At 48.4% G+C, this 21,158-nt stretch overlaps 1 pseudogene; it reads left to right on the top strand.

The window, feature by feature from the left end:
* Positions 1 to 20,170: 20,170 nt before the first annotated feature.
* On the top strand, positions 20,171 to 21,158 carry LOC107049224 (annotated as a pseudogene).

Below are 21,158 nucleotides of genomic sequence, written 5' to 3'. Positions count from 1 at the left end.
AAGTTGAAGTCCCCCATGAGGACAAGGGCCGGGGATCGCGCAGCTTCCGCCAGCTGCTCATAGAACAACTCATCTGTCTCTTCATCCTGGTTTGGCGGTCTATAACAGACGCCGACCAGGATGTCTGCCTTGTCGGCTCTTCCCCTGATCTTAACCCATAGGGATTCAACCTTATTTTCCCCAGTCATAAGTTCAGTAACCTCAATGCACTCTTTAACATAGAGAGCCGCTCCATCACCCCTTCTTCCCTGCCTGTCCTTCCTGAAGAGTTTATAGCCATCCATTGCAGCACTCCAATCATGGGAGTGGTCCCACCACGTTTCTGTAATGGCAACTAGGTCATAGTTTGCCTGCTGCACAATGGCTTCTAACTCTTCTTGTTTGTTGCCCATGCTGCATGCATTGGTATAGACACACTTTAGCTGGGCCTCTCTCCTCACCCCTAATCCTATTATCGCTCCCCCAGGCTCACCTCTAGCAGGCCTGGTTTTATCCCCTTCCCCCCTCATGTCTAGTTTAAAGACCTCTCTACAAGTCCTGCCAGCTCCTGGGCAAGGATCCATTTCCCCCTTTGAGACAGGTGATACCCATTTGCAGACCTCAGGCCAGGTGCCGAGTAGACCGCCCCATGATCAAAGAACCTGAGATTCTTGCGCTTGCACCAGCCTCTCAGCCATGTGTTTATGCGATGGGTTTTCCTGGTTATTGCATTGTCTTTCCCTGCCACTGTAGGAATACCTGCAAATACTACTTGTATGCCTGCATTGTCAATTATCCTCCCCAGCCCCCTAAAATCATTTTTTATAGCCCTCAGGGTTCTGCCAGCAATCTCATCGCTGCCAGCCTGAACTATCAATAACGGATAGTAATCAGAGGGGTGGATCAGACCAGGAAGTTTCCTGGAAATATCCCCGACCCGGGCCTCAGGGAGGCAGCACACCTCCCTGCAGGTGGGTCAGGCCGACATATCGGGCCCTCCGTTCCACTCAGGAGGGAGTCACCTACAACTATCACCCTCCTTTCTTTTTTGGAGGAGGCAGTCTTTAAGCATGGAGCACTCTAACTCCAAACAGTTTATAGCAAACCCAAGAACAAGTCCTTGCACCTGGTAAAGGCAAAGAAAGAAGCAGTCCGTTGTGATTTCAGTGCTTCTGTGAAACAGGATCATTGATAAAGACAGGGCTGTTCACACACCAAGTGAAACTAAACTGGGAAGTTATAGGTTGAGCACACACTGATTCCTTTTGTTGAAGTAATTTATTGGACCTTTGGCAAATACACTCAAAACTTCCACTAATCCAGCCTGTATCAGCTTCACAGTGCCTGCTGTCATCTCATTTGCTTGGAGATACAGACATGGAACACAGTGGGAGTTGGGAGAGAGTCTGCTATGGGAGAGTCAGCACTGACCCAGGATCATATGCGCTTCAGGAGAAAGAGAGCAGGGTGATGCCTCAGTAGAAGTGGAAGGAATCCAAACACATGTATAGGAACATGATAACCACTAAAGATAATTACACACAAAAACATAACTATGAACAGCAAATAAAAATGTATTTATTAATGAAAATAAATAAATAGTACAAACAGAAAGGAGCATAAAATAGGCCCATGATGGAGAAGACTGTGAATTATTTGTAAAGATAGATGAGAAGTTTACCCCTGCTAAAATGAGTCCATGCTATCATCTTCTTCACTGCATCCTTGATCTCCTGGTTCCTCATGCTGTAGATAATGGGGTTCAGGGTTGGAGGCACGACTGAGTACAGAACTGCCATCGTCAGATCCAGGACTTGGGAGGAAAGAGAGAGGGGCCTCAGACCGGCAAAGAAGGCAGTGCTGAGAAATAGGGAGACCACAGCCAGGTGAGGGAGGCACATGGAGAAGGTTTTGTGCCGTCCCTGCTCAGAGGGCATCCTCAGCACGGCCCTGAAGATCTGCACATAGGAGAAAAGAATGAAAGCAAAACATCCAAATAAGACAAGGACACTAAAGACAATAAGCCCAACTTCCCTGAAATAGGATTTGGAACAGGAGAGCTTGAGGATCTGGGGGATTTCACAGAAGAACTGATCCACAGCATTGCCATGGCACAGAGGCAGGGAAAATGTGTTGGCAGTGTGCAGCAGGGAATTAAGGACCCCAGTGCCCCAGGCAGCTGCTGCCATGGTGGCACAAGCTCTGCTGCCCAGCAGGGTCCCGTAGTGCAGGGGCTTGCAGATGGCAACGTAGCGGTCATAGGACATGATGGTGAGAAGGGAATATTCTGCAGAGAGGAAGAAGAGAAAGAAAAAGACCTGTGCAGCACATCCTGCATAGGAGATGGCCCTGGTGTGCCAGAGGGCATTGGCCATGGCTTTGGGGAGAGTGGTGGAGATGCAGCCCAGGTCGAGGAGGGCGAGGTTGAGAAGGAAGAAGTACATGGGGGTGTGCAGGCGGGGGTCGCAGGCTACGGCTGTGCTGATGAGGCCGTTGCCCAGGAGGGCAGCCAGGTAGATGCCCAGCAAGAGCCAGAAGTGCAGGAGCTGCAGCTGCCGCGTGTCTGCCAACGCCAGGAGGAGGAACTCGCTGATGGAGCTGCTGTTGGGCATCTGTGGTTCCTGGGCATGGAGCCCTGTTCAGAGTGTAGTAGATAATGACAAGACAAGGTAATTCTCAGAATCACTCATCCCACTGTACTATAAAATGTTTGCATTCTCTTAGGACAATGTTCCTTTGGTACCATAAGTTGAATTTAATTTTATTAAATTTAATTTCATTTAAGTTCAGCATTCCTGAAGCAAAATAAACTTATGGAGCTTTCACTATCCTCTCATTTCCTAATCTTAGCCCATCTCCCTGTATATTTTCATTTGTTTCCGTATCTCATTTCTTTACCCCAACTGCTCTTAGAGCCCAGAAGCCCAAACTCTGTGCCCTTCAATTTCTGTGAGAGAAAGCTGCCTGTATGCAGGATACATGCATTATTCATGTCTGCAGAAAGCAATGATGATTTCAGCTGGTTCCATCCTTTGAGAAAAGAAAAGACTGAAAGCACATTCTGTACACAGAACAAATAACTGATTAAGGAAAAAATTGAAAGTCTCAGAGATGTGTTCACAGTTGACTGCCCCTTTAGTTTTCTGCCCCCAGTCCTTCTCCCTACCCTGCGAACAGGAAAAGGAACGTCCCTGCCTTGTCTCTTCTTTTACAGTGTGCATTTGGAAACATTCTGTGATGCAGTGTAGCTGTGATCCCCCTGCCCCAGGCAGCAGCTGTGGCAGCAGAAGGCCCCTGCCCTGCCGGGGGGCTCCTTCCCCCCACACGTCTCCCCGCAGCGCCCTGGGCAGCTCCCCGGGCAGGCTGAGTGCTGAGCCTGGCAGGCGGCAGAGTCCCTGCCGCGGCACACAGCCCCTGGGGCACAGCAGGGACCCTGCTCTGCACCACAGCCCTGGGCACCCGGCTGCACCCCCGGCTGCACAGCCTGCAGCCGTCCTGGGACACGCAGCCCTCAGGGCTGTGCTCTGATGCTGCAGCACCAAAGACCTCAACTGGAGCAGGTCTTTTTCCACAGTAAAGGAATGTGGGCTGCCATCAGCCTGATCTGCTATGGGATGTCCCACATTTAGTGATCCCTCCAGGAAAACATAGCTCCATTTTCTGTTCCAAAAGGCTTACCTTCTCAATGACTGTGAGCAATGCTCCTGCAGTGAAGTCACAGCCTGCTCTTACTCCACACAGCCTGTAAGCTCTCTTCCTTCTCTCCTCTCCCTGTCACCTACAGAGCATGTTCGCAGCTCATGTGCACAGGAGCTGCTTGTGGGCACAGCTGTCTCTCTACAATGCTGCTGACTTGTATCAGCTCCCTATGCCCCAGGAGTCCGGCCCAGATCAGCAGCAGAGGAGGTGTTTTCCTTCTCTCCCTGGAGATATCTATCACTGCAGAACATACTTCAAAGTCAGCTCAATTAATTATCATGTGTACTGGATTCCAGAAGCACAGTTGTTCCTACTGAAAGAAATTTGACCATGAGAGAAGCGAATGCCAAATCTGGACACCTCTGCTCATGACGTAACAAAAATGTCACACAGGCAAGGACACTAATGAGAACACCAACACATGCTGTGCTAGAACTCTTTGTACAGTTGCAGGCCTGAGCTCTTTTTTGGACCACAGGGACACGTTTAAATGGCTTCCACAACTGGGCTGTAACACAAGGGGGATACAGAGTCTTTATGCTGGATGGGCGAGGAGACAGTGAAGTTTGTGAGAGTGCACTGAGCTCTGCCTGGGGACGGCAGAGCAGCCAGGTCAGAGCAAATGGAAATAGCTTCCTGACCAGGAAGTGCAAGTGGAAGGTGCCCTCTACACACACAGGAGCCTCATGTTGTCAGGCACTTGTCCCCTGTGGGGACTCTTTTCACTCCAGTATCTGGTGCAGGGACAGCACAGCAGGGCACCCAGAAGATCCCTGGAGAGCACAGATGGCAGCTTCTTGACCAAGCCATAGAGGAACTGAAGAGGAGAGATCTCATACTGGATCTCATACTCACTGGCAAGGAAGGGGTTGTAGGGAATGTGAAGATTGAAGGGAACCTGGGCTGCAGTGGCCGTGGGATGGTGGAGCTGAGGAGTCTGAAGGGAGGGCAAAAGCCAAGCTCACACCTTTGGGCTACAGCAGAGCACACCTTGGCTTCTTCAAGTGTCTTTCGGGTACATTAGGAAGAATTATTTTAGAAAGTGGAGACAAGAAGTGATCACCTTACAGCAGCATGAAGATTTTGTCCTATTGTACCTGCTGAGATTAGTTTCTGAAGGCTAATGCTCAAACACAGTTGAATCTTCCCAGGCATATCAAAGGCAATAAGGGCTATTAGAATTATATGTGCAGCAAAAGGAAGGCTATGGTGGATGTGGACCCACAGTAGAATGGGGCAGGGTACCTGGCATTAAGGGCATGGAGGCCATGAAGTGTCCTGTGCTGCATGTGACTATTGAAAACACAATCTGAGAAAATCAAAATGAGCTCAGTACCACAGTGTGTCTCCATCAATGCAAAGACTGAGATGCCATGGACAGTTCTGAACAGGGAAATTCTGGGGGGCACCAGGCTCTGTGCAAGGTACAAATGGATCTTCTTTTCTTTTTGAAGGTGTAAGGCTGAAAGATGTTCATTAATGTCAATGAAATTGAAACCAAGGATTGACAACAAAGATTGAAATCAATAAAAATATGTTAGCACGCCTCTCAACTTCTAATATTCTCTCCTGTCCTCTCCCTTTTTAGGTTGAGAACGCTCGTCTTTGAAGGAATTCGGTGTCCTTTTCTTTTTCTTTTTCTCATTTTTCTTAAGGAGATGTTATCCAGGACGGTGCATGCAGGACACAAATGCCTTTGGGTACAGGGACACAGACAGTGGTGCCAGTGGCTGTGCCCTGTGATGGGTGGAAATCAAACTCTGTAACCACAGAGTAGTTATAAAGCAGGTATGTTTAATCAGCGCTGCGCACACACCACATCTCCCCCAGTGCCCCCCACCTACCCTGCATACCGGAGGGCAAGAAAGGCACATACTTAAAGAAGCTGCTGCTTACACATGCATTAGATTTCCAAGAAAACGTTGGGTTAGTACAGCGAGTCCCCAAAATGATTGACATTTATCCCTGCCCCAAGTCTCAGCTCTATGACACATGCGTATCTTTTGGTGGTTCTTTGGTGGACTTTTGGATGAAGGCTGAGGTCTTATTTTCCTTTGACATGGGTCAGGTTGGAGTCTCTTGGCTGGCTCTGGTTGGTCATCTTATTGTCTACAACAAGTAAACAAGTGTGAGTAAAACCCTGGGTAAAATTTGAGTAAAACCCAGAGTAAGTTGTGACTAAACCCAGAGTAAATTGTGTGTAAACCCGGAATAAAGTGTGTGTAAAACCTGAGTAAAGGTTGAGTAAACCTGGAGTAAAGGGGGAGTAAAACTGGAGAAAAATGTGAGTAAAATCCGGAGTAAGGTGTGACTAAACCGAGAGCAAATTGTGTGTAAACCTGGAATAAAGTGTGTGTAAAACCGGAGTAAAGGTTGAGTAAACCTGGAGTAAAGGGTGAGTAAAACTAGAAAAAAGTGTGACTAGACCCAAAGTAAAGGGTGTGTAAGCCCGGAGTAAATAGTGAGTAAAGCTGTAGTAATTTCTGAGTAAACACAAAGTAAAGTTGTGAGAAAAACAAATGGTGTACATTGTTAGGAAACACGGAGTAAAGTGTGAGTAAACCCAGAGTAAAGGATGCGTAACCATGAAGTAAAGAGTGAGTAAACCTGGAGTAAAGAGGGTGACCAAAGCTTGGAGAAAACATGGAGTAAAATATGCGCAAACCCTGCTGTAGAATGTGAGTATAACCTGATGTAAAATATGAGTAAAGCTTGAGAAAAGTGTGAGTAAACCCAAAGTAAAGGGTGTGTAAGCTAGGAGTAAATAGCTAGTAAAGCTGGAGTAAATTGTGAGTTAACCCAAAGTAAACTTGAGGGTAAAACCTAGAGCATACTGTTAGGAACCCCGGAGTAAATTGTGAGTAAAGCCCTGAGTAAAGTGAGAGTAAACCCACAGAAAAGTATGAGTAAACGTGGATTGAAGTGTGTGTAACCCCGGAGTAAAGGATTAGTAAAGCTTGAATAAAGCATGAGTAATACCCTGAGTAAGGTGTGTGTACACCAGAAGTAAAGTGTGATTAAACTCGGAGTAAAGTGTGCATAACCTTGAAGTAAAGAGTGAGTAAACCTGGAGTAAAGAGTGAACAAAACTCGGAGAAAACTGTGAGGAAACATGGAGTAAAATATGTGTAAACCGTGGTGTAGAATGTGAGTAAAACCGGATGTAAAGTGTGAGTAAAGCTAGAGAAAAGTGTGAGTAAACCCAAAGTAAAGGGTGTGTAAGCCCGGAGTAAATAGTGAGGAAACCTGGTGTAAATTGAGAGTAAACCCAAAGTAAACTTATGAGTAAAACCTGGCATACATTGTTAGGAAACCCGGAGTAAATTGTAAGTAAAGCCCTGAGTAAAGTGACAGTAAACCCAGAGAAAAGTGTGAGTAAACCTTTGCTACTGCAAAGCCGGTGGGCCCTCGGTGCGCAGGGACACTGCTCTCCCCCCATCCACCCAGCCTGCCATCATAGAAGGCTACCAGGTTGCTCAAGCACTGTTACCTCTTGGTGAACCCATGCTGACTCCTCCTAATATCCTTCTTCTATTCCAATTGCTTGGAGATGGCAGCCACAATAGGCTGTTCCATCACCTTCCTAGGGACAGAGGTGAGACTGACTGGCCTGGAGTTTCCCACATCCTCCTTCTTGCCCTTTCTGAAGACTGGACTGACATTGGCTATCCTCCAGTCTTCGGGCACCTCTCCTGTTCTCCAAGGCCTGTCAAAGATGACAGAGAGTGGTTCAGCAGTCACCTCTGCCAGCTCCCTCAGCACACGTGGATGCATCCCATCTGGACCCATGGATGTGTGCACACTGATCCCACCCAGACACTTCTGCACCATCCCCTCCTCAACCAGAGCGAGGCTCTGATGTGTTATAGATAAGTATACACATAGAAATGTTGAGGTGAGGTCACTTGTGCAAGCAGAACTCACCACCCTGTAACAATTGTGGCTAGATGGTGTTTCAGAGGTTATTTCAGTCTCTGGAGGTGACAGACCCGCAGCAGGAACAAGGCTGGCAAAGCGCCTTGGAAGACACTCTTTCTGTAGTAGCCAATAGGACAGCCTTGAATTCAGGCCTGAGCTCTGTACCTTTAGGAATGCAGCTCATGGTCATTCCCCTGTCTCTGGTAAGCCAGCAGAAGGCATCTGCTGGGCAGGTGGATTGAGAGATCCCTTCTGCTTGAGAAGCTGATTGCCTGCATACAGAAAGAGGCCTTGTTCCTTGGGTCTTGGGTCCTTGTTTTCACATCCCTTGTTCGTTAGCACATGATGGGCACATAACTTGGACATGTCTACCTGAAAGGTGTACATCAGGCTTGTGACTTGAAAGGTCATGGTGAGATTTCATCTGTGTGGTGTGCTGGCAGGCCAAGAGAAGCTGATGGGTTGGTACACTGCCTGGAGGGTAGATTGTGAGATGATGGCACTTTCCGTCTACCGGAACTGGTGGAAGTCATTTGATACGGCCCTGTATGAGACCCTTCTCTCTGAAGAGAGAGGCATGAGGCATGAGTTGATGGATGGACCACTCACTGTATGTGGAATAGGATGGATGGTCACAGCCTGAGTTGTGGTCAACAGCTCATTGACTTTGTGGAGACAAAGGTATTTTTCCGGGGCCTGCAAGTGGGACTGATGCTATTTAACCTCTTTGTCACTGACCTGGACAGCACTGTTGAGTGCACCTTCAGCAAGTTTGTGGGTGACACCAATTTCTGTGATGTGGTCAACACAGTAAAGAGAAGGGATGCCACCCAAAGGGACCCTGACAAGCTACAGAGGTGGGTCTGTGAGAACCTCATCAAGATCAACAAGGCCATCCATGTGCAAGGATATTCATATGGGTCAGGGCAATCCGAAGCACAAATACAAGCAGAGTGGAAAATGCACTTAGAGCAGTCCAGAGGAGAAACACTTGAGGTGTTACTTGATGAAAGTCTTAACACAAATTGGCAGTGTGCACTTAGAGCCCAGAAAACCAACCATATCCTGGGCTGCATCAAATGAAGTGTAGCCAGTAGGTCAAGGGAGGCGATTCTCCTCCCTGATTCCACTCTTGTGAGACTCCACATGGAGTATTGCATTCAGATGAAGGGCCACAATGAAAAGGATGAGCTATTGTAGGGTACTTGCTTTAGCAGGGGGGGTGGACTTGGTGATCTCTCGTGGTCTCTTCAAACCTCTTCAATTCTCTGATTGTGTGAAATGTCACTCAAAGGGTAGTGCTGCGGTGCCAGAGGTCATAGAACCATATAGGCATAGAATGGCTTGTATTGAACAAAGGGATCTCAAAGGTCATCTAGTTCCTACACCTATACTGTAGGTTGGGCAGGGCTGCCAACCACTAAATCAGGCACTACATCAGGCTGCCCGAGGCCCCATCCAGCCTGGATTTGAACACCTCCAGGGATGGGGCATCCACCACTTCTCTGGGCTGCCTGTGCCAGGACCTCACCACAATCTCAGTGAAAAAATCCCCCCAGTTTCTAATCTAAATCTCACCTGTTTTAATTTAGAATGGTACCTCTTTGTGCTATCACTCTCTATCCATGTAAAAAAGGTAGATGTTTCTACCCTGTTGCTTCTAAGCTCTCTATCAGTACTGGAAGGCTGCAGTGTGTTCTCCTCCGATTTCTTTCTACACCAGTTCCCTCAGCTTGTCTTCCTAGCAGAGGTCCTCCAACCCTCTGATCATCCTTGTGTCTCTCTTTTGGACCTGCTCCAAAAGCTATACTTCCTTCTCAGTACAAGGCCTTCTGAGAGCTGAGTAGAGAAGGATAATGCCCTGCTTCGCTCTGATGGCCACCTCTCTTGTTGATGCAGCCCAGGGTACAGTTGGTATCTCAGGCTGCAAGCACACACTGCTGGCTCCTGTTAAGGTTTTAATTTCCCAGGACCTCTAAGTCCTTCCCTGCAGGGCAACTCTCAAGGAGTTCTTCCCTCATACCTGCAATTGTTCCAACACAATGTCATGGAGTTACCTAGATAGATCTGTGCCCATGACAGGGGGGCAGTAGGCTCGTGGGCACCCCCCTCCCCCCGGCTTCCCAAGAAAAAAAAAAAAAAACAGAGCAGCAGCAACGATCTAAGAAGGAGAACTTACTTTACTAACTATGATGTTGGGATACAAGATGACACGATATAATACAATCTAATTGGGAGTAAGGATAATAAATCAAATGAAATGAGAGAGAGCGAAAGAGCGATAGAGAGAGACAGAGTGAGAGAGTTTCCGAAACCGAAAGCCTAACTTGATGAAGGCACACGGCTTGGAAAGAACACCCACTCCTCTCCCTGGCAGCAAGCAAAAGTGAAAAAGACCATGCGCAACCAGATGACGTATCTTCCGTGACGTATCTTCCTTCTCTGACCATGAGGTCCTCAGGGATACGTAGTTCTTCTCTTTTGTCCATGGTGTTATGATGTAGAATAGCAATAGCAAAGTTACAAAACCATGACAAATAGCTGTTCCCAAGTGTTCAGAGAAAACTGTATTTGATGTGCAGCCATTAACACACAATTTATTGTCAGTGGTTTTTAAGCAAGGAAAGAATACAGTGCTTTTTGCCTCAACCCAGGAATTGGTTAACTGTGTTTTCTCCCCCGTCCTGTTGAGGAGGGGCAGTGACAGAGCAGCATGGAAGGCACCTGGGAGCCGGGCAAGGTGAGCACAGCACAGCTGGGCGCTGAGTTCCAGGGTGCATTTGGGGTCCCAGTCCTGCAGCACGGTGTCATTGTGTGCCTTCCTCTCTGCAGGACAGCCTGGCCCAACCACCCCACAGGCTGTTAGACTACAAGGTTTTAGGACAAGCGTACACTAAAGTAATGTAATAGTCCGTCGCCTAATACATTGATGCCTCTCACTAATGCATCCTATATAATCTCCACGGTGCCTGCTGGCACTTCATTTGCCTGCAGTTACAGAGATGGATCACAGAGGCTGTGATAGTCAGCACTGACCCAGGATCATATGGGCTTCAGGAGAAAGAGAGCAGGCTGATGTCTCAGTAGAAGTGGTAAAAAGCCAAACACATGTACAAGTCCGTGATAACCATTAATGATAATAACAGACACACACGTGTATGTGAATAGAAAAGGAAAACGTAAATATTAACATAAATAAAGAAAAATTATTAAGAGTAAGAAACATAATACAGGGCTGTTATGGGACAGACTGTGAGTCATTTGCAGAGACAGATGAGAAGTTTATCCCTGCTGAAACGTGACCAGGGCATCATTTTCCTCACTGCATCCCTGAGCTCCTGGTTCCTCATGCTGTAGATGAGGGGGTTCAGTGTTGGAGGAACCACCGAGTAGAGAAATGACACCAGCAGGTTCAGAGATGGGGAGAAGAGGGAGGGGGGTTTCAGGTATGCCAAAAAGGCAGTGCTGAAAAACAGGGAGAGCACGGCCAGGTGAGGGAGGCACGTGGAGAAGGCTTTGTGCCATCCCTGCTCAGAGGGCATCCTCAGCACGGCCCTGAAGATCTGCACATAGGACACAACAATGAAGAAGGAACACCCAAGTACAACAAGGACACTAATCACAATAAGCCCAACTTCCCTGAGGTAGGCATCTGAGCAGGAGAGCTTGAGAATCTGGGGGATTTCACAGAAGAACTGATCCACAGCATTGCCTTGGCACAGAGGCAGGGAAAATGTACCGGCAGTGTGCAGCACAGCATGGAGAAGCCCAGTGCCCCAGGCAGCTGCTGCCATGGTGGCACAAGCTCTGCTGCCCAGCAGGGTCCCGTAGTTCAGGGGCTTGCAGATGGCAACGTAGCGGTCATAGGACATGACTGTGAGGACAGAATATTCTGACGAGATGAAGAAGACAAAGAAAAAGATTTGTGCAGCACATCCTGCGTAGGAGATGGCCCTGGTGTGCCAGAGGGCATTGGCCATGGCTTTGGGGAGAGTGGTGGAGATGCAGCCCAGGTCGAGGAGGGCGAGGTTGAGGAGGAAGAAGTACATGGGGGTGTGCAGGCGGTGGTCGCAGGCTACGGCTGTGCTGATGAGGCCATTGCCCAGGAGGGCAGCCAGGTAGATGCCCAGCAAGAGCCAGAAGTGCAGGAGCTGCAGCTGCCGCGTGTCTGCCAACGCCAGGAGGAGGAACTCGCTGATGGAGCTGCTGTTGGGCATCTGCGGTTCCTGGGCATGGAGTCCTGTTCAGACTGCAGAAGATAATGACAAGTTTAGATCATTCTCAGAGACAATCCTCCTGTCATGAAATAAAAAATTTGCTTTGCCTTTGGAAATTGGCCATTTAACACTATATGGTGTACTTAATTTCATGAGGTTCAGTATTCTATAAGAAGTAGAAGCTAAATTATATCTTACTTTGATTTCATTTCCTAATCATATCCCAGCTTCCTGGAGATATTCCTCTTATGTGCAGTTTTCATGTCGTGTCTTTACCATATCAGCACTCAGACCACTGACCCATCCACTGTGCACTTAAATTTGTCTTTCAGAAATCTGCCTGTTTGCAGGATAAGTGATCCTTCCAGTAAAAGAGGCTGCATTGCCTGCAGCTAGAGATTTACCTTGTCAAGAGCTATTAGAAATCCTCCTCCAGTGCGCTCACAGCCAGCTCACGCTCATTTCCCTTCTATCCTCGTGTCACCATCAGATCATGATCCCAGCCCTGCTGCGCTGTGCAAAAGAGCTGCTCCTGGGCACAGCTGTCTCTCTGCAGCACTGTCCACTTGTAGGAGCTCCCTCTGTCCCAGGAGCCCAGGAGCCCACATCAGCAGCAGAGGATGTCATTTTTATCCTCCCCACTAGTCTCCCCTGAGATGTCCCTGGGTCTCCATGGCCAACAGATCCTGAAAGACAACAGCATCATGGCTGTACTTTGAAATCTGCTGCATTAACCACCAAATGACCAATGGGCAGTGACCAATTCCGGACACATGGTTAGTCCTACCAGAGGGTGTTTGCTGTAACAAAAAGAGCACACAGACCAGGACAGGGAGGGGTGGACTTCCCCTATGTGGGGCAGTGATCCAGCTGAGGCACTGCAGGCATCTCATCCCTAGATGGAAACCCTGGGGCTGAAATGGGATTCAGCCCTCCATGGACCCACAGCAGCTGGGATTCCTCTGGTTCAGTTCAGGTGTGCACAAGGAGTTGTTTGCATATGTTTTTTTGCTCTGAGTTCTTGGTCCTTCACCATGGAGTCAGTTGCTCACACACAGACCCTGGGTGATGAACAGAGTGCCTCTGGCAGCTTCAACTGATGAAATCTCAGTTTTCTGGAATGACATCTGTAGCAGCCACATGTCATGCCAGTTCCCTGGGCTGTCTAGCACACTCATGTGCAGCAGCAAATGCAGCACTGTGCCTTCAGGAAAGCCATGGCCCAGGAGTGTCTGTGCTGCTTAGCCAACGCTGAGCCCCACAACAGGTCCAATGCCTGTGTACCACTACATATAGTGTCACACAATATATGTGTATTTATATATACACTATGCACTCTACAGTCCAGCTAACTCCAACAATGCTTTCCAATTAGGATGTTTTCTTATGTCTTTTCACACTAATGAGAACACCAACACAGGATGAACTTGAAATATTTGTACAGTAGCAGGCCTGAGCTCCTGTTTGGACACAGGGACACAGTTAAATGGCTTCCACAACTGGACTGCAGCACAAGGGGGATACGGAGTCTTTATGATGGATGAACGAGGAGACAAGGAACGGTGACTGCCCTCTGTGAGAGTGCACTGAGCTCTGCATGGGCATGGCAGAGCAGCCAGGTCAGAGCAAATGGAGATGGCCAACAGAGGAGACCAACAGAGTCTGTTCCTGGCTGGAAGCCTCATGTTGTCAGGCCCTTGTCCATGTTTTCGGCCTTTTTCACTTCAGTGTCTGCTGTAGGTACAGCACTGAAGGACATATCCATTCCTGGAGATCCCTGGAGAGTACAGATGGCAGCTTTCTTACCCATGCCATAGAGGAACCAAAGAGGAGAGGTTCTCTGCTGGATACTTGTGGGGAACGCAAAGATCTAAGAGAACACGGGCTGCTGGTCCAGTCGGGTAAGGCTCAGAGGGAAATAGGGTCAAAAAATGTAGTTACAGTATGAGGATCACCACTTCCAAACAGAATAAGTCCATTCCAAGGAAGAGAAAACAAGGTAAAATTGGGACAAGTCCTGCAGGAATGGGAAAGATAGACCTGGTCAAGCCCAAATACGGAAAGGAAGCATACAGGACGTGGAAACAAGAAGAGGTCACTGGACAGCAATGACATTAGGAATGCTAGAGATCAACTGCAATTGAATGTGCCCAGGCATATCAAAGACAAGAAGGGCTTGTAGAAATATGTAGGCTACAAAAGGAAGGCTAGGGAGAATGTGGGCCCAGAGTAGAATGGGGCAGGGAACCTGGTGAGAGAGGACATGGAGAAGTCTTAGAATCCTAGGTGCCAGAGACAGGTGGGAAATGTTGGTGCAAGGCAGATGTGCCCTTGGTGAAAGAGGAGGTGATCAGGGAATACCTGAGCAAACGGGATTCTGTGTTGGAAGAGGTTGTCAAGAACTGTAGGATTTTTGCATGGCTTGGGTTGGAAAGATCTTAAAGATCATCTAATTCCAACTCCCTTGCTGTGGGCAGGGCTGTCACACGGTAGATCAGGATGCCTGGGGCCCTTGACAACTTGAACATCTCCAGGGATGAGGCAGCCGCAACGTCTCTGGGCTACCTGTTCCACACCAGCACCGTGCCTCACATCATGACCAGCTGAATGTTGGGAATTCCTTCCAAATGTCAAATGTAAATCTCTCTTTTAGTTGATTACCATTCATCTTCGACCTATCATTCAGAAATGATGTAAGAAGTCAGTCTCCACCTTTTTTATTTGAACAAGACCATGGCTAGAAGATGGAGGGAAGGCATTATCCTGAGTAGTGCCTCCACATTTCAGATCACCAACACAAGATAGAAATCATAAATCTGGAGTTGATAAAAATCTGCTAACACACTTCTCAACTTTGAGTCCCATTTCTTTTTAAGTTGTGAATTTGAAACTTCAAAAATTTTAAGTTTTTATTTTATTTTATTTTATTTTATTTGGTGTTGCTTTGCTTTGTTTTGCTTTTATAGAGCAGGCTGTGCTTTCCAGACCTGTGTTTGCAGGACACAGATGCCTTCAGGTACAGGGACACAGGCCGTGGTGCCAGTGCCAGTGCCCTGTGACTAATGCCCAGTGCCCATCGCTGCTCTACCCTGCTGCGTATTTGATGTCCCTCATCCTCCAGGGGTCTCCTGCGCTCCTAAGTAAATCACTATGCTGAAAGGCATGTGGTCAGCAGGCCATCTGTACACACACTCTTCCCACTGCTCTCCACATCTCCCCATCCCTTGCTCTTTCTTCACTCAGATACCTCCCAACTATCTGGCTGATCTGTGACCTTCAGGGAGATTATTGGAACCTGCTCCATCTCTCCAAAGGCTGAGAGACACTTTCTCAACTCCTTTACTGTGATTATATCTATCCCTTCCTATCTCTGTCTAACTCATTTCTTGTACAAGTATTCCCTGTGAAAGACAAACCTCAGTAGATGCAGCTTGGACAAGACATGCAGTTGATCACTGTGTTTTTCTGTTCATTCATTTGCATCACGTTTCCTTATGTTTGTTGGCAAAAAAAAAAAAAAAAAAAAAAAAAAAAAGAGAAATCTTTCATTGCCCACATGGAGCTGGTTCTCTGAGAAAAGCCAGTGGGAGTTGGTGCAAAGGAGGTTTAACAGTGAGCGGGTGACTCCAGAGGAGAAAAGTGATGTGAGGAGAAGTGATGCCAGTCCCATGGGGCCAATGGGAGTAAACGTGGGGTGGGGAAGTTGAGGAGGACGTTTGTCCACGACAATGAGAGAGGAAAGCTCATTAGGGGACATCCTGGATCAGTATCAACTGCCAAGTGCTGCTTTAACTTCTTGTTTAAACACAAGCATAAATAAATAACTAAATACGGAGACTACTTAAGTGCCCATTGGACTCTTGCTCTTTAAGCTTTCTCCAGATACCTTTTCATTTTGTTGTGCAAGTTCTGAACACCTGAAGAAGATGACAGGAAGGCACAAGGCACAGGACGGCTCCTTAGGCTGTAATGTGCCCATGGGGGCATTTGCTGCTGAGTCCATCAACCTCCAGTGCAGAGAGAAGACTGCACAAAGTGCTCAAGAAGACCAAGTCAGAAGGAACAGAGAAGTTTCTTGGAGTATTAATGGGCCCCACTGAGGGCCACTAACAAGCAAGCTTCCCCAGGGACTTATTAGAGCAGATAATTGGAAGCCATGCTGACAGCAGACACAGGCACTGGGATGGTGGCTGTGATGCTGAGAAAAGCCTCCTTTGTGTTATGAAGCAGAAAGGCCCAGCCCTGATCCCCAGACCCTTGGCAGGGAGATCCTGTCCCTCCTGCTGGCTCAGGGCCCTTCCTGGGGCAGTGGGATGGAAGATTGTAGGATGCCAAATTAAAGACAAGGGGGCAGCAGCTTCCAGGCTCTGCATGGGGTGCAAGGATGCCATGAGGCCCAAGTCCCACATGGGCAGTTTGTCCCAGGCTGTGGTATGTGAGAAGGCCCCAGTCTGAACAAGCAGTCAGTGACAACAAAACTTGGAACTTCAGATCTCCCAGGCCCAAGGTGGAGGCACCATTTCCTCACTGGGAGTGTTTGGTTCTGGGGATGCCATGTTTGATGCTCACCCACATGCAGAGCTCCTGACTGACTGCAACACCACTGTGCTCATATCAGCTGTGATATAACACAGCGGTGCTGAACTCACTGAGCTTGTCTCCCCTTAACAGCGCAGTGACTCTGACATCACTGTAATCCTGACCACTGCCACAACTCAGTAATTCTGACATCACTGCTCTCTACACCACCGAGACAACACAATGACTCAGGTGTCAGTAAGCTCCTATCCACTGTGACAACATAGTGACTCCAACATCATCATGCTTGTACCCACTATCATAGAATCCTAGAATATCCTGAGCTAAAAAGGACACACAAGGATTTTCAAGTCCAACTTCTGCCTCCAGGCAACTACTCAAATGGCAGACCATATCACCGAGTGTTGTCTGAATGCTCCTTGAACTCCAGCAATCTTGGTGTTGTAACTCCTTTCTTGGGGTTCTCCTCCAGTGCTCTCCTTTGGACACACTCCCATAGTTTATGTCCTTTATGTTCTGTGATGCCTAGAAGTTCACCCAGTGCTCCAGGTGAGGCTGCGGCAGTGCAGAGCAGAGAGGGACAATGACCTTCGCTCAACCAGGACCCCCACATCCCTGATAAAAAGACAGTGTCCCATCCGCAGTCAGTGTGTATGTCCAGGGTTGACCCTACCCAGATGCGGAATCAGTCCCTTGTTCTTGTTATACTTCATGTGGTTGCTGCATGCCCAGTTCTCTAACTTGTCCACATCTCTGTGCAAGTCCTCTCCACCCTCAGTGGAGGCAACAGCACCTCCCAGTTTGGTATCACCAGCAAACTTGCTCAGAACATCCTCTAGTCCTACTTGCAAGTCACTGATGAAAACTTTAAGGAGAAGTGGCCCTAAATGGAGCCCTGGGGAACCCTGCTTGTGACCGTCCGCCTGCCTGATGGAACACGTTCACTGTAATCCTTTGGGCCCGTCTCATTGGCCAAATGCTCACGCATCATATTATGTTTATGCCTAGTGGTTTTGCAGGAAATCCTATCCTGAAGGATACTGTGAGGAACAGTATTCAAAGTTCTACCCAAATCCTAATAGTTAACATCAGTTGGCATCCTTTTGTCAATAAGATGGGTGATTTCTTAATAAAAGGACATCAAGTTAAATAGGACCTTCCCTTCATGAACTCGTGTTGGCTGTTTCCAATGACAGAATTGTCCTTCAGGTGTTTTTCAGTGATTCCCAGCACCATTTTCTCCATAATTTTATCAGGCACCGAATTGAGACTGTCAGGTCCGTAACTGCTGATTTCATCTTTCTTCCTCTTCTTTCAAACTGGAACAATATTTGCCAGCTTCCTGTGAAATGGGAACTGGCATGACCCTAGACTTACTCTGATGCCACTCAAATGAGAGCCCAGAGCAAAATAAGGTGTCATCAGTGAAAGAATGTAGATGTGCCATTGCTTTGTAATGCCTTGAATGGCAGACAAAGACAGCAGAAACGAAGATCTGGCTCTTCTGTTGTGAGCTCATCCATTTGGTCAGTGGAATAACACGACAAGCCTCCATGGGACAGATGCAAAAGGCACACTAGGTGCCCTAAGCACAGGGCTGTGGTGGCATTTAGGATGGCCAAGAATACCTCCCTTCTGGCCCTCAGCTGATGCTCAGGAAGGAGGTGTCTATCTCAGAGATTTTCCACCACACTTTACAAGCACCAGCACACAACTAGGATCACCCCAGGCACCTTGGGCATCTCTGAGTGTCTCTGAGCAATGCAGTCCCTGTTGAATGAAGACCAAGCATTCAGATGAGGGGTTCACACTCAGACATCTGAACTTTGTGCACATCTGAACTCAACTAAGAGGACATATGGCTCCCATGGACCTCTGGGGAACTGATCCCATTTCAGTCCCAGGGTTTCCATCAGCAGATGACATGTCTTAACCTTAGGGTTGGGATGAGATGGTCTGCTAGTTGTAGGACAAAAGGAAATGGCTTTAACGTACAGAAGGGAGATTTAGCTTAGCTTTTAAGAAAAAAAAAATCTACTTGAAGGAAGTGAAACACGTTGCCCAAAGAAGTTTTGTGTGCCACATGCGTAGAGGAATTCAAGGTCAGGATGGATGGGATCCTGGGCAGCCTGATCCGGTGCTTGGCAGCCCTGCCCATGGCTGGGACTTGGAACCAGGTGCACTTTGAAAGCCCCTCCAACCTTAGCCTAATCATTGAATGATTCTGTAATGTTATGCCTGCACTGCCTCAGCTCTACCACTGCCCAGAACAGGAGAAGTCAATCCCTCCCTGTCCTTATCTGTGTGACCTCTTTCATATTGGTCATGAGCAGAGGTTTCCTGATTTGGCATTTGCTTTCATTGTGGTCTAATTTATTTTCATTGGAACATCCATGCTTTTGGAATCGTCTGGACGTGTTGATTAGTTGAGCTGACTTTGAAGTACGTTCTGCAGTGATGACCCTGCTGCCTTGCAAGTGCTGTCAGCTCAGGAGGGTTGTGGATATCTCCAGGGAGAGCTGTGGGGAGAAGGAAATCACCTCCTCTGATGCTGAGCCAGTCCCCTGGGACACAGAACGCTCATACAAGTTGGCAGAGCTGAAGGGAGACAGCTGTGCCCAGGAGCAGCTCCTGTACACTTCAGGTGGCATGGGGAGAGCAGAGAAATTAGAGGGAATTTACAAGCAGTGCATGGTGGCAGCAGGCTGTGAGCTCACTGGAGGAGCATTTTTCACAGCCCTTGAAACAGTAAGTGTCTGGCTGAATGCAATGCAAGTGCATTTACAGGAGGGATGGCTAAATTTGGGACATCCCATTGCAGATCAGGCTGCAGACACTCTGATTCTTTATCATGGAAACAGGTCTGCTCCCAACCAGGGCTTCCCTAAGCACAGCCCTGAGGGCTGCGTGCCCCAGGACAGCTGCAGGCTGTGCAGCCGGGGGTGCAGCCGGGTGCCCAGGGCTGTGGTGCAGAGCAGGGTCCCTGCTGTGCCCCAGGGGCTGTGTGCCGGGGCAGGGACTCTGCCGCCTGCCAGGCTCAGCACTCAGCCTGCCCGGGGAGCTGCCCAGGGCGCAGCGGGGAGACGTGTGGGGGGAAGGAGCCCCCCAGCAGGGCAGGGGCCTTCAGCAGCCACAGCTGCTTCCTGGGGTAGGGGGATCACAGATACGCTGCAACCCAAAATCTTTACAAGAGCACTTTGCATGAGGAGAGACAAGGCAGGGATTATCCTTTTCCTATACTTAGAGAGGGGTAAAGGATTGGAGGTTTAAATCTAAAAGGGGCTGTCAACTTTGAACACATCTCTGAGACTCCTAAACCATTCTTTTCTCAATCTTATATATATATATATTTTAAACATTTTTCCTCAGAATGTGCGTTCCGCCTCTCCTCTCTCGAAGGATAGAAGCAGTTGAAATTACCGTGGTTTCTGCAGACAGGAATAATGTACTTATCCATCAAACAGGCAGCTTTTTCTAACAGAAATTCAAGTGCACAGAGGTTGGGGTTGTGGACTTCAAGAGCAGTTGGGGTAAAGAGATGAGACATGGAAGCAGATGAAAATATCCAGGGAGATGTGATAAAATTAGAAAATGAGAGGAAGGCAAAAGCTCCATAAGCTTCTTACACTTCTGGCTTGCTGAGCTTCATGAAATTAATTTCAAGTAATGGGGCTAATGAACATTGTCCTAAAAGAAAGAATAGGTTTTATAGCAGAGCAGGAGGTGTGACTGTGAGAACTGACTTGTCATTATCTCCTGCACTCTGAACAGGACTCCATGCCCAGGAACCACGGATGCCCAACAGCAGCTCCATCAGCGAGTTCCTCCTCCTGGCGTTGGCAGACACGCGGCAGCTGCAGCTCCTGCACTTCTGGCTCTTGCTGGGCATCTACCTGGCTGCCCTCCTGGGCAACGGCCTCATCAGCACAGCCGTAGCCTGCGACCACCGCCTGCACACCCCCATGTACTTCTTCCTCCTCAATCTCGCCCTCCTCGACCTGGGCTGCATCTCCACCACTCTCCCCAAAGCCATGGCCAATGCCCTCTGGGGCACCAGGGCCATCTCCTACGCAGGATGTGCTGCACAGGTCTTTTTCTTTCTCTTCTTCCTCTCAGCAGAATATTCCCTTCTCAGCATCATGTCCTATGACCGCTATGTTGCCATCTGCAAGCCCCTGCACTACGGGACCCTGCTGGGCAGCAGAGCTTGTGCCACCATGGCAGCAGCTGCCTGGGGCTCTGGGCTTCTCTATTCCCTGCTGCACACTGCCAATACATTTTCCCTGCCTCTGTGCCAAGGCAATGCTGTGGATCAGTTCTTCTGTGAAATCCCCCAGATCCTCAAGCTCTCCTGCTCAGATGCCTACCTCAGGGAAGTTGGGCTTATCATGGCTGGTGTCCTTGTCTTTTTTGGGTGTTTTGTCTTCATTGTTTTGTCCTACGTACAGATCTTCAGGGCCGTGCTGAGGATGCCCTCTGAGCAGGGACGGCACAAAGCCTTCTCCACGTGCCTCCCTCACTTGGCCGTGATCTCCCTCTGTCAGCACTGCCATATTTGCCTACCTGAAGCCCCCCTCCATCTCCTCCCCATCCCTGGACCTGGTGGTGTCATTTCTATACACAGTGGTCCCTCCAGCTGTGAACCCCCTCATCTACAGCATGAGGAACCAGGAGCTCAAGGGTGCCCTCTGGAAGATACTCCAACATACCCTGTTTCACCACCAGAAAGATGTTCATCATGCTCTCAAGACTACAGAAAATTTAGGAAAAGCCTGATAGATTTTATGTGGTGTTTCTATTTCTTCT

Source organism: Gallus gallus, chromosome 33, assembly GCF_016699485.2.
Source record: "Gallus gallus isolate bGalGal1 chromosome 33, bGalGal1.mat.broiler.GRCg7b, whole genome shotgun sequence".
Taxonomy (NCBI): domain Eukaryota; kingdom Metazoa; phylum Chordata; class Aves; order Galliformes; family Phasianidae; genus Gallus; species Gallus gallus.
This window is presented reverse-complemented; position numbering and strand designations above follow the sequence as displayed.